At 49.6% G+C, this 12,174-nt stretch overlaps 1 protein-coding gene across 7 annotated transcripts in view; it reads right to left on the bottom strand.

Annotated features, from left to right (window-relative positions):
* Positions 1–12,174, bottom strand: part of LINGO1 (leucine rich repeat and Ig domain containing 1) — a 495,185-nt gene that overhangs the window by 156,060 nt on the left and 326,951 nt on the right. For all 7 annotated transcript variants that reach the window (XM_050966998.1, XM_050966999.1, XM_050967000.1 and 4 more), the window contains one exon: positions 11,718–11,803. The gene's annotated coding sequence lies outside the window, so the exon portion shown is untranslated. The remainder of the gene's footprint in view (positions 1–11,717; positions 11,804–12,174) is intronic.

The following is a 12,174-nucleotide window of genomic DNA, read 5'->3' as shown; positions in this document are numbered from 1 at the left end:
GTACATGTTAAATGCCGTAATGTTGGGATGGAATCAAAACAACCTCTGACAGCTGGAGAAAGTTGGTAGAAACTCTTATCTCTACATTGGAACAACCCAAAACTGTGAAACCAAGCACTCTTGAACTTAGAGAAAATTTGCATCTGGCTCTGAACTTTGGGGCTGGGACCCCTCTCTGTCATTACAGCTGGGCAGAGCTTCCAGATTCGCCTGCTTGGAGGTTTCATTACAAACTCCAGAATCACCCAACTTGGTGCTTTGGGCTGAGGTTTGGGGGTGGTTCAAAATTAAATCTCAGAAGCAAAACTCAAGGGATAGAATGAGCTGAAATCACAGCTCTAGTGGCCACTCTATAGCACCTGGACTTGGGAGAGGCAATCCCCTGACGCTAACAGCTCACAGCACCCTGATGCTAAATGCAACCCCAAGGCACTAACATGGAGCCATGACATGAACAGCCAGGTAGGAACACCATGAAACTCTTGGACACTCAAGGCCTGACTTCCAAAAGTACTCAGTACCCAGCAGCTCCTGCTGAGAGCAGCAGAGACTTCGTCCTCTTCGACCTCCCACCCCGAGAACAATGGGGAGCCCTTCCCCTCCCCCCAGGGAGAACAAAGGAACCTGCTGAGTTCCGAGCCCCTTTGAAACCAGGTCCCTTCACTGAGGTGTCCAAATGGGAGCGGAGCTCTTTAGAAACCCTGGCTCTGACTGCAGGTGCTGAGCCCTCCTGGATTTCTGGCCTTCAGCCCTCCTGTGCCCAGGTTCCCGTAACAGCTTTGTCTCCGCCAGCTACAGGAACTGCAATCTCAGCTACAGCCCACAGCAATACAGCACTCACTTGGCCAAATCCCCCCCTCCCTCCTCGCCCCCCCCCGCACGGTGCCACCCCTCCTTGGGAGCTCAGGAGTGCCCTTGGCATCGCCCCTCACACCATAGTGTTGTGTTCTACACTCCCTAAAGCCGGCCTGCACTGTGCATTGAGATTTAGGGGTTCTCACTTCAAAGGCTCCTGCTGGCCACGGAAGGTGACAGCCGCAGCCAGCGCTAACAGGATGAAGCTGCTGCGGTCCCTTTCCCCAAGTCTCTTTGAAACCCATGTGTTTACTGCAGACACCAGCCCAAGGAATTCTATGATTCTAAGGAAGGCGCAAAGGCCAGCGGCCTTCCTCTCCCCACCTGTTCCTGGGCACTGTCAGCACACAGCACTCGGCAAAGCAATCCGGACGGCTGTTGATAAGCCCCTCTGTCTTCAGCTTCTCTTAACAAGCAGCTGTCAGCTCAGATTTAGTTGTTTTGGGGAAGCAGAGAGCAAGAGAAGTCTCCACAGACTGCTCCAGCCTCTCCACATTCCCTCAGCTACAGCATCTTACCAAGCCAGTGCCTCTTTGCTCCCTCCTTGGCTCTCCCTTCCCGGCTTTGCTGGCTTCTTCGCCCCCTCTCAAGTCTATTTCCCTTTCCCTCAGCCATTGTTCCTTTGCCGGGTGCACGTGTCTCTCCCCCTAGCTTGGATTTTGCAGTCAAGTCTCCTGCATCTCATCTCTGTCTCTTTTCCATGCTCCTCTCCCTCCCTCTAGTCTCCCTCTCCCCTTTTGTTTGCCCCCATCCTTTTTTTCCTCCCCCCCCCCCAAAACTGTGTGTCATTAATGTCTGCAATGACAGTAAAAAGCTCCCATGAAACAATGAGATTATGAGCTGTGCCTTCACGGCGATAGAATTACTAATTATTACTGAGATAAATGGGAATATCAATGATGAAAGTCAATATTATTGTCTTCTTTGTTCCTGTTTGTTTTATTTGTAGATGAAAAGAACACTCTGCCTGTCTCCCCAGGATGTGGCTGTGAGCTGGAACAGTTCCTATTGGCAGGCGCATGCAGAGCCAGGCTGGGATAAGAAATCATATTACACACATGCTTGCAAAGGGCTTTTTAAATCAACTGCTCTACCAAACACCATTGTCTTTGATTAATTCATAAAATGCCAGCCACCTCCTTTCTCCCACTCCAGCACACGGAGGGGGGCAGCTGAATCGTGGGATATGCTGTGGCACTGAAAAGGCTCCCTGATTTGAGTGTTTAACTCCCCCTGCCTTTGTCACAGAGGCAATGCTGTGACTAGTCCCAGAGGCTGCAAGTCAGAAGACTGGGGGTCTATTTCAGTGACTCGCTGTGTGACTTTGGGACGGTCCCTTAAAGCATGGCTGGGGTCAGTAAAGTAAAGACAGCACTTTCTCATTCAGCATTCAGCACTCCCTCCATGTACACTGAGTCACAGTTGCTGAATTTAGTGACAAAAGTAGTTGTTTCTACTCCTGATTTCTAATTCTGGCTCCCATAGCAACAAGGGAATAGCTCCAACAGCAGACCATTTCCCCTGGGGTGTACACAGTGGCTCATCTCAGTGGTCTCCTACCTACCCCTCTCACCCGCCTTTGGTGGCAGGCGTGCTGATGCTTGAAGCAGACAACACCAAACCTGGAGTGAGTCTACAGTGTTGGCAACTCGAAAACCCAGCCTTGTACCTGTAGAGTGAGCAATGAATGGGAACTCCCCGGTACCATTTCTAGCAGCATGTTTCAGAGGAGATGGGACCACCAGCTTTACGGGCCCATCTACGCTAACTTAGCATGGCTCCTTCCCACACTTTGGGGTATTGGTGTTATGACAGGACTGCTCTCCAGCATGGTGACAGCACTGCTGCAATCAAACCCCACACTCCTACCCATGGCACACAATCATGCTAACACTTCCTTGTTACTCTTCCAGATGGGGCTGCCTCTGCTTCAGCTTCCCTCCACCTATCACACGTGGATAATGACACCTACCCACTTCTGCCAAGTGCTTTGAGAGCCTCGGCTGAAAAGTGCTGTAGAAATACACAGCACTGACTGAGGTGACATCTGGAGGTGTGGTCTGCAATTTCAGGAGCTGCCATTCCATTTGAGAGGGTGGGAATGCACGGAGCACACCATCACAGCTGTGGCCCAAAAGCTATTAACAGGGCACCAAGGAACACAGGGGATCTGCTGGCAGTTGTTCTCCAATTAAATGTCAAGTGTTTCCTCATAGTAAAACAGCCCTTGGCTCTCAGTAATGTAAACTCTGTGTCCTGCACATCTGCTCTCTGTGCATGCCCATCATACACACTATGCTGCACAGCTGAAGAATGCCAGTGCTGATCCTAGTGCACTTGTGGGATGGGATACCCATCACCAGGGCACTGCCAGCGGAGATCCTAGTGCACTCGTGGAATGGGATCCCCAACACCAGGCCATTGACAGTGCAGATCCTAGTGCACTCAGATGGTAAGATATCCTTTGTGCAGCTAAACACTCTCTCCCTCCAACCACACCACAATCCAGATTCTCAGACACTGTGGAGTGTGTTGGCGCCAACTCCCCACCCCCCCATTTACATTATTTTAATATGGTAACTTCTCTCCTAATTGGTACAACCTCCTCCTTACCCCCCTGCCCGCCCCCCCCCCCAGCACTTCTCTGTGTTAACAAGGACAAATGTTTCTGCTGCCTCTCTTCAAATGCAATGAAATCCTGAGAATTGGAAAAAGCCTTGCAGGAGTAATTACACCACCTTTTAAAAAAAGGAGCAGCATGTCCTGAATATTTCATGGAAGGTAATTTTTTTAAAAGCTTTTTTAAAATCCTTTTTTCCCCTTTGTGCATGTCAGGGTGTAATTAACCATAAAGTATCAGAGCGTAAACCAAAAGGAATAAACTGCAGCGCAGCCCCATCTCGCTCTCTCCCTTTTCCACTCTGGTTTTTCCCCTTGTTTAACACTAATGTGACATTCTGAGCTGTGTGTACGAGACACCATCTCCCATTCAGAGTTGGGAAGTCGCTGTCTGATGGTTGGAAAAACCTCCAGCGGTTTCTAGCCTATTTTTAACTCAACCCCCTCTGAGTCATGGATGCCTGAGATTTACTGTCCCCCCCACACCAACCTGTTGGGGAAGAGCTGTATGTTTTGGGGTACCGGTGGCAGGCACTGGGAGCCTGCTAGTCCTTTAGCTGTCTGGGCTGGGAGAGGGAATAAGAGGGGTTAAGGCAGGTTTTTGCAAAAACTTCTCCTCCTTTCTCCTGCCCCCTCTCCCCCAACCTTCTCCCCTCTCTAGCTGTTGCCCCTGCATGCCCCCTTCCACCAGTGCGGGGAGCAGTGGATGGACAGGCAGCACAGACCTTGCCCTTCAGGGGTGTCGGGGGAGCAGTGAGAGGAGAAGGAAGAAGCTGGGTGCAGCAGCTCTGTGGGCAGTTGTCCATGTGCAGAGCAGACATTGGCATGGCAAGATGACTGGATATGCCCCCACAAACTAGCTCCAAAGCAAGATGCCTGGCAAAATGGGGGGGAGGGAGGCAGAGAGGTTTGCCCCCCCCCCCTTACCTTGCATCAATTGCACTGTTCTCCGGCAGTCTCTCCGCTGGATCCTGACCTCGAGTGCTCTGGGGTGCTCCATGCAGGGCAGGGTACAGAGCCCCAGGGTGCAGGGGATCCAGCAGAGAGGGTGCAGGAAATGCAGGGCTCTGATTACCAACTTCACCTCTGGAGAGGGGCAAGTGATTGTGTCCTTTAGACAGGGGAGCAGTCGCCCATGGCTGAAGAGAGGTGCAGGCTGCTCAGTGAGCAAGGGGAGAAGTGTGGTATGGAAGGGTGGCAGGCTGGAGGAGAGGCTTGTGAGTGGAGGGAAAGCACCGGGGGAACAGCTGGCAGTCAGGGGAGGGAGGCTCAGGATGTTTTGCAACAGCCTGGAACTTCACAGATATTCCCTAATTAAGAGCAGTGTGAGGGCCCCACCCAAACAGCCATTCCTGTGCCTAGATCCAAAGTCCATCCTAGTCGCTAGAAACCCCCCACCAATTTCACCAGGCTTTGAATCAGCCCCCTCATAGTGAGCCCAGTGCACTAGAGAGATGAACCTGCTCCATCCAGCACTGGAGACAGCCCAGGTGGAGAGCGTGACAGCCCTGTGTGGGGTGCTCTTCACATACATAATGACAGTTTCTGCCCCAAAGCTCACAGACTAACTTCCCCTTGCCCATCTCACTTTGGGCAGGTCATATTATGATCCTCATGGTGGCACAGCTGGGGAAACCGAGACACAGAGCGGTTCAGTGCCAATGAGCCAAGTCCTCAGGTAGTGTAAATCAGCCACGCTATGAGGATCTGGCCAACCATTTTCAAACTTGGGTGCCCACATTTGGGTGTTTACATCCCTCTGTAGGCACCAGATAGAAACGTCCCAATTCTCAGAGCCCTGAATATGAACTGGTACCATAGGCACTTCCCTTTAAGCACCCATTTTAGCCTAAACGGTTCAGTCACAGAGTGAACTGCTGGGAAGAGAAGCTTCTGACATCCATTAGGCCAGGCCAGCAATCAGACCTGGAACTCCAGACTGAGCCGCCCATTCCCACTTTGTGCCTGGGTGGGGGGCTCAGGAGCCGGCATTCCTGTTAGCAGCATTAACGCAGCTACATTTTTTCAGAGCAGAACATGTCTCAGTTGTTCTGAAACTCCAGCACCAGGCAGGGTCACCCAGGGCATCTGGCTCAAAACCTCCCATGGCAGCAGATGCCAATCCCTCTGGATCCAGTTCCCATTCACAGGAGTGGTCTTTGAACAGTGCTACTAATCCTGTTAGCTCCCAGACACCTGAGCAGCACTGAGCCTTTTGTTAGCACTCACCTTCATGCTGAGGGACAGCCGTTGCATACAGAATGCGACTATCAGATTGTGCGGCCTGTCTCTCTCACCTGCCTATTAGCATTTTGCACTATTAATATTTATTTTTGCTAATGTAATACCAAAAAAAGTCTCCTCATGTTCATGCCTGGTGCTGGTTTGACCTAGAAGGTGGCGTGGGACAGAGAAAAGTAACAGGCAAGAAATTCAAGCTAGGTTATTTTCTGGAATACTGGGGAGAGGGCGGAGAGATATGTCTCACGGGGAGAAGGATGAAATGAGAGAGGGGAAAGGGAGGCAGTATGGCCTAGTGCACCAGGGCTCCGTCTGAGTGACCTCAGCTGAGGGCTTGTCGTCACTGCAGAGCTAACGCCTCCCAAGTTAGCATAGCTTCAGAGAGAGCGGCCACCCCATGACATCACCCTCAAGTACACAGAGCTGGCGAGTTGTGCTGCCCAGAGCTTTACCTCTGTCCCCTCAGGCCAGCCAGCTGGAGTGACAGCACCACCTGCCTTGAACTCCAGGGTTTGCGTGCAGGTGGGAGTTGGGCCAGGCCAGAGTCACTGCCCCTCCCATCCTTTGTCCATCTTGTCTAGTGGAATGGAAGCCCTGGAGGGAAGGGACTGCCTCTTGCTACAGGGCATAACGGAGGGTCCCTCAGCTTGGTTGGTACCACTGTGATAGGAACAATAGTAAATGGAGGACGAGAGTATAACAGCGAAGGAAGCTGCCTGTTTCTTCCTCAACGCGTCCATGAAGCTGGGCTGAGCCTATTACTGCCTCTCCCTCTCCGCTTTCATCTCTCCACTTTCCTTCCTCTCCCCCCACACTCCCACGTGCTCCATAACATTCAGGCCATTTCCTCACAGCTCTGAGCACCTCTGTTAACAGAACCTGTGAAGGGAGGTTACAGCAGCTCTCTCCTCTGTCGCATTCTCTCCTCCCCTCCTCTCCTTCACCTGGCTCTCTCATTTCTCTTCCCCCATCCCCTCCAGCCATATCATTTCTTAAAGTCCCAGAGCAGCAACTCCCTAGTCCCACACTTTGTCCCTTCTCCAGGGGACCTCTCCGCCACCTCTGTCCTCTGGGCCTGTCCCTCCCGACTCGGATGAGGTGGCAGGCACTCTGAGGGGAGTGCTGAGCTTGGGCTGGCGTCTCCTGCCAGGCATGGAGATTGGGTTTGCTCTCATTAATTTTCCTCTTGGAGCGAGCAGACTGTTCAGCAAAATGAAGTTATTGGTGGATGGAATGTTTTCTCCTCCTGACAACTTATATTGTTCTCTCAAAAACAAAGTGCTGACCTGCACAATGGTGTGCGATCCCTGGATAGACATGTTCCTGTAAAGGAGCTGGCGCTTCCCCCTCCCTCACCTTTGATCCTGGTGCTGTATCATGCCAAGATCTCTAACTCATCCCTTTCTCTCTTACTTCTATTCCTCTTCCACATCCCTTTCTCTTCCCCTCGGCCCTCTCCCTCTTTTGACTGGTTCTCCCATTGCTGATATTCCTGGACCCCACTTGGGAGCTGCTGGTACCCTGCTGCAGTCAGAATGGGGCCCTGAGAGGGTGGGGATGGAGGGCTTAGCTGGAGCAGAAGGGGATGGATGAGGAGCTGATGGCCAGGGATACATGGCAGCTGCATCTTCATGTGGAAAACGGAGGATTCCTAGGGCCGGCTAGAGCCAGGCAGCAGGTACTGCAGCCTCTTCTCTGATCAAGTTCCACCCTCCGTTCTGGCCATCTGCTGACACTGGTGTCAGGAGCCTGGCAAGGCGCTATGCCCTCTGCCCCACCAGTCATGAAATATGGCTCTTCAGGAATCTCCTGATGGGCAGCAAGCAGAGGGTGGGGAAACCAGTGCCAGCTTCCACCTGACACTACAGCAAAGTGGAAGTAGAAAGACCCTCTGTTCCAGTGAATCTCAGGAGACAGGAGAGCGAAGAACTGGGAGAAAGAAACCAGGATGGGAGCAAGGGAACTATTCCTGGCTCTGCTCCTGACTTGCTGTGCAAGTCACTGCCTGGCTCCCGTGCCTCACTTTCCCCATCTCTCCAATGGGGACATCACTCACCTCACTGGGCACAGTGAAGGGCTTAATACATTGACACTTGTAAAGCCCTTTGAGACCCTCATTCTCATTTGACATTTGTGGGCCAGATACTCAGCTGGTGTGAACCAGTGTAGTCCCATTAAGTTAGCACAGCTGAGGTAATTCACACTGGCTGAAGATCTGGTTCTGAGATCCCATGCTCTGACACCTCTCCTCTCATTGGAGGAGGAAAAGAGGTCCAAAAAGCAGCTGTGTTAGGATAGGGAGGGAACACTGCGTGGCACTGCTGCTGTGTCCTGCCTGTAGGCAGCTCTGACAGGGGTGTGAGGAGTGAAATTTAACATGTGCCTTGGTGGTGGAGAGGGGGGCATGCACCTCTTAACCACTCAGCTGAGCTACAGCAGTAGGAGGCTGGGGGGTGATCTGTGATCAAACATATGCCTCAGAGCAAAAAGGATGGATGTTTGTGCACGTCACTCTGCATTCATGTTTCTATGGCAGTCCGTGTGCATGAGAGAGGAGCATGGAGGGCAGCAGCCTGTATGCCTCTGTGGTCTCTGGGGCTGAATTCCAGAAGTGTTTGGTAACAGATTAGGAGTGTGGCTGTGGTATCACCTGCCGCATTAGCTGCATGAAACTCACTTGCTGATGGAGCTATTCAAATAACATGGAAGAGACCAAGTTATCCCCAGGCAGAGACTGGATGGATGGGAACCATTAGGTTGCCAACTTCCAGCAATCTAGTCATGCTTTATACAATATATTAATTTGCTCCATACAGTAGAGTTGAAAACTGCCAAATACTTGAAATTTCTATTGACAAATAATTGTTTTGTTCCCTCCCTCAATGAAAAACTGAAACCGAAAAACATTTTTTTGAAAACCATTTTTGGTAAAAGTTTTCAGTTTGGTAAAAATACTCAGTATTCAAAAACCAACCAACCAAAGATACAAAACCCCAAAACAGAACCAAAACATCGGTGTTCATTTTTTTCATAGAATAATTGGAAAATTTTGGACCAAAACTGAAATTTTTCATTTTAGTAAAACAAACATTGTTTTCTTTGAAAAAGTGTTTTGATAAAAACCAATAAAAAAAAATCTTGACCACTTCTACTGGGCTTCATGCAGAACTGTCAGTTCACATTCACTCCAACCCAGACAGGGAGGAGCCATTCTCTATTGGATTGAGAAAGAAATTCCATCCATATGTTCATTCGCTCCTTGACATTCCAAAAAAAAAAAAAAACCAAACCCCAGCCTTCAGGATTCCCTCTTTTGGGTTAAAGTATAATGTAGTGCCTGTGCAAATTTTGTGGGCTTCTTTGCACTGTGCATCCCCATCATTTATCTTCAGCCATCCACTTTTTGCTGAAGGGACAGTGCATCTCATTACAGCAGATTGCAACCTTGAGCAGCCAAAGGGCTCTACTAGAGCAGGGCTCTGTTAATGCTCCAAATTCTAAGTCACCAGTATGATAAAATATGACGACTGCCATATGCCAACCCAAGTCCTCTACATGCTGGTTCATATGGATGTTTTTCTCATTCTGTACTGCTGGATGGATATTCATCCTCTCCCCCAACCTCTCCCAATGTGGAGTTCCCCTTAAACAATGAGCATGATGCCAAGGCAGTGGCACATCTTGTTGCGATCTGGGATTGGTAGACACATGTGCCTGCTGACAAATGATCCCAGTAATCAGCCTTCTGTTAACGTTATCATAATGATGAAGTGTGAGGGTGACGGTTGATCATTTCTCTTCGTCCCAGCATGTTGATAGTTTGCAGCTCCCAGCCACAGGACAGATTTAATGTAGAAAAGAGCACCCGAGGGACCAGAAACTGAGCAAGACCACATTGGTCAGTCCCTGCCCTGTGCCACGAAGATGGTCAGTAACATGCCCAAGGGGCTTTCATTTTCCCTGTCCAGGCAGGTAACCATCTCCCTCCCCCACTCCCCCCAGGCTTCCCGACACAGTGCTCTGAAGGAGCCACACACAGATACATATCTGCCAGCTCACCCCCCACACGCACAAGGAGTTGGGCCCCTGCTTTAGGGCAGTCCAAACCACATGTCACATCTTAGTCCATTTAGAGAGGAATCAGAGCACACAGCAATAGGGAGGAAGGATGGCCTTGTGGGCAAGGCTCTCGACTGAGATGTGAGCATTTGAGTTCAATTTCTGACTCTACCACAAACCTTGGGTAAATCACTTAATCTATATGACTGGGGTTTGCCAAGATGTTAGCTTCCCTAGCTCTCACTGAAAACCCCAAACACTTGTCCTTCATTTTTGTCTTCTGTAGAATATGGTTGATAATATTCCCTTTGTCTCCTCTCTTTAGACTCTTTCTTGGCAGGGACTGTCCCTTTCTATGTGCTTATACAGCACCTGGACTCTAGATGCTACAATGGTATAGAATAGAGGACGATGAAGGAAACCTCAAAGACAGCGTGGAGCCACCCACATGAGAGTGTGGTGGGACACGAGGAGTCCTCGGATGTGTTCCCATTTTGCCTGCAGTGGGTGGATGAATGAAGCCTGCCCTTTGCTCTGAGCAAAGAATGTGGGGGAAGAAGAGGGGAAAAACCCAAAAAAGTGTGACAAACCTGCCAGCCAGCGCCAGTTCATTGTTCGTGTTCCCTCCTTTCTAAAACAGATCCAGAGGAAGGACACTGCCTGCCAGCCAGCACCAGGTTAGCAACAAGGTTCCTCTTCCGAAGCACCCCTTAGATGGTTCCTCACTGGCTAACCCACGGTATAGATACAGCTCTGCCTTCAAAAGCAGATCAGAACGCTTCCCATCAGCTCACACCAGATTAGTGCAGATCCAACCTGAATTTTTTTTTCCCCCAGCTCTATGCAAAGAGATGCCTGAATCATCCTGATTTTTTTTTTCCATCAGGAAACTAAATTCCATTCTGCATTGAAAGATCTCTTTGTTCTCTCCAGAGGACTGTCGTGCTGGGAAATTGCCTAAACCCAGTCAGCTCTGATGTTTGCTGTCTCACGCGTTGCCTATATCAAACTGACAGTTCACAGATTTTAGTCTAGGATTTTGTATGTATAGTACAAGCCAAAACCTGCTCCTGTCTCTTTCGACTGTCCTAGAGAGAGGGCCGGGAAACAGGCTGAGTCGTCACGACGTTGTGTGACTGTAATAGAGATATCTCACAAAGCACAGTCATTTGAGGGCACTGTTGCTTGCCCTAAGACAGAATTAAGAGCTTGTCTGGCCAACATCCCCTGCATGACAGTGGAGTGGGATCTACACTTAATTCAGTCAGCAGGCAGCCGTTTCTGTGACCAGCATAATATATACCTTATAGAGAACTAATCTTGTTTAATGATGGAGGAATAACCTACAGGTGATAGGACAGAATCATAAAAATGTAGGGCTGGAAAGAACCTCAAGAGGTCATCTAGTCCAGCTCTCTGAGGCAGGATTAAGCACACCTAGATCATTCCTGACAGGTGTTTGTCTAACCTGTTGTTAAAAATCTCCAGGAATGGGGATTCCACAACCTCCCTTGGAAACCTGCTCCAGTGCTTAACTATTCTTATCATTAGAAAGTTTCCCCCAATATGCAATATAACCAGATCGTAATGATTGTATTTTTCAAGGAGTTGTTCAAATATCAGACACATTGGAGATCCACCCCAACTAAACCTGATGGTATCTTCCCAGGAACCCCCGCTTATGGTGAAATATATGAGGAGCAGCTTCCCACCCTCAGCCAAAAGGATGGAATTTTTCACATTCCTCCTGAAAAACTCTACATTTCCTCAACATGCAAGTAACTGGGGACTGATGGCAGACTATAGCAGGAAAGAATTTCTGCCCAGTTTACAGCAACACAGACAAGCCCATGTTTGTGTCTAGCAACAGATCATTGAGCTTTATACATTCTGCAACACAATAGCATCAAACCCACGTGTCAGGGGGCAACCCCCCCACTTACCCAAGTCAGATGGTGTCAGGATGCAGGCCAATTGGCTGCTAGAAGCTCAATGGGTGTCGTCCTCTCCTTTGCTTTCCAGTCATGCACTGAGAAGGAAATGATATCACAATCAGAGCTTGCCTTGCATTTAACAGTAGAAAAAGACACTTTGCTTCTGCTGTTAAAGGGAAATTAGACTGCGAGGTTAAGCACCAGGAAAGTTAAAAAGGTTTCAAATAACTTTCCCCTCCCCTCACCAAACATGAGTTGAGCTGAGCATAAGCCTCACCCAGGCTGATATTTGAAATCTAGAAATAGGGCTGTATGGGAAGAAAAACAGGGACACAGAAAGACACAGGAACAGGGAACTGAATGAGAAATAAAATGGCAAATATATTACAGCTGAGGCTGTCTTAAGGGACCACTCCAATGACCCACCAGAAGCAGTTACTCAATGGAAGTAATTTCCTAATCCAGG

This window comes from Gopherus flavomarginatus, chromosome 9 (assembly GCF_025201925.1).
Source record: "Gopherus flavomarginatus isolate rGopFla2 chromosome 9, rGopFla2.mat.asm, whole genome shotgun sequence".
NCBI classification, from domain to species: domain Eukaryota; kingdom Metazoa; phylum Chordata; order Testudines; family Testudinidae; genus Gopherus; species Gopherus flavomarginatus.
The sequence above is the reverse complement of the archived record's forward strand: the minus strand, read 5'-3'. Positions and strand labels throughout refer to the sequence as shown.